The sequence below is a fragment of the Canis aureus genome, chromosome 3 (genome assembly GCF_053574225.1).
Source record: "Canis aureus isolate CA01 chromosome 3, VMU_Caureus_v.1.0, whole genome shotgun sequence".
NCBI classification, from domain to species: Eukaryota; Metazoa; Chordata; class Mammalia; order Carnivora; family Canidae; genus Canis; species Canis aureus.
The window spans coordinates 66,816,903-66,818,536 of NC_135613.1; the positions used below are offsets into that span (position 1 = coordinate 66,816,903).

Sequence of the window (1,634 nt, forward strand, 5' to 3'; positions counted from 1 at the left end):
TATAACCATTCCCATTTGTTGGTAAAATAGTTTTCCTTGAGGGCGAGCTTTGTTAAAAAGAACAGAATGCTGCAGGCATATTTTAAATGGCTGCTTTTCTCTTCTCCTTGCTGGAAGCATGAAATCTTTTTTCTTTCTTTTTTCCCCTACCTTCAATCCTTTTCTTTTTTCTTTCTTTCTTTCTTTCTTTCTTTCTTTCTTTCTTTCTTTCTTTCTTTCTTTCTTTCTTTCTTTCTTCTTTCTTTCTCTCTCTTTCTTTCTCTTTCTTTCTTTCTTCTTTCTTTTCTTTCTTTCTTTCTTTCTTTCTTTCTTTCTTTCTTTCTTTCTTTCTTTCTTTCTTTCTTTCTTTCTTTCTTTCTTCCTCTTTCTTTCTTAAAGAAAGAATAAATTCTAGGGGTTTTTTAATGTTTGAATGACAGAACACACAAAACCAGGCAGAGAAGTTCCCAAGGAAATGATGGTTACATTTCATTGTTATTTGCCCTTTGGTCCTTTGTCTTCTAAGCATTTATTATAGTTTCTTATAAATATATTAAACATTTGTTTTTATGACAAATGCAATCCAAGTGTAAATAAATAAGTGTATTATCTTTTAACATCTGCCCTCCCCCCCCCCCCCCATGTTCCTTTAAATAGAAAATGAGTTCAGAGTCTCCTTAGAGCCTATTTGGCCATAGCTGTCCCACCTATGGTTTTAAAAACAGGGTGTAACTTATCTTCTCTGATTCCTTCTTGAACTACAGCTCATTCTGTTAAAGAGATCCTGGGAAAGAAGTCCTATTGATATTCTTGATAGTCTCCAAAAGGGAAGGATAATTACTGGCCTGAAGGTTCTTCAGCAAACTGGGAAATTGTGCAGAGGCCATTCTTGTCAACAAGATACTAGCTCCTTCAATCAAGGCTAGGTGAAAGCCACCCATCGTGGCTGACTCAACCATGGTCACTGGTCCATTTCTAGCTGCCACTTGTGATGGAGTGCCAGGAATCTTCTTTCCCTCAGACTTGAACCATACAGTAGTCATTCATGGAAAATAAACTTCCCCAAACAGCAAAGCGACCTCCCAACTGCAGAGCCCTGCACTCCCTCATAGTCTGTGGTTTACTCCCACTGGAGAAATGCAAAAACCTTTGATTGCTTGAGAGATCCTACCACCTGTGGTACCCATCCTAAAGGCCCCACCACAAACATCTGCAGTTTGCCAAGGGCAGGGCTCTTGCGCACATTCCTCCATCTTTACTCCACCTGTGCAAGAGATCTTTTTCTTTCTTGCTTGCTTGCTTTTTTTTTTTTAATATTTTATTTATTTATTCATGAGAGACACAGGGGGGGAGAGAGAGAGAGAGAGAGAGAGAGAGAGGCAGAGACACAGGCAGAGGGAGAAGCAGGCTCCATGCAGGGAGCCCAACGCGGGACTCGATCCCGGGACTCCGGGATCATGCCCTGGGCCGATGGCAGGAGCCAAACCGCTGAGCCACCCAGGGATCCCTGAGAGATCTTTTTCTGACCTTTACCATGAGAACTTGGTAGGGCTCCTGTTAGTAAAACTCACAAAACTGTGGTGGTCTCCTAAGACTGGGCACCCTGGAGCTTTTAACTCTCAAACTTACTTATTCTGAGCCTCCAACAATATGTT

The 1,634-nt window shown here is 41.1% G+C and overlaps 1 pseudogene; it reads right to left on the bottom strand.

The window, feature by feature from the left end:
• Positions 1 to 649: 649 nt before the first annotated feature.
• Positions 650 to 1,284, bottom strand: LOC144305561 (mitochondrial import inner membrane translocase subunit Tim17-A pseudogene; annotated as a pseudogene).
• Positions 1,285 to 1,634: the final 350 nt, after the last annotated feature.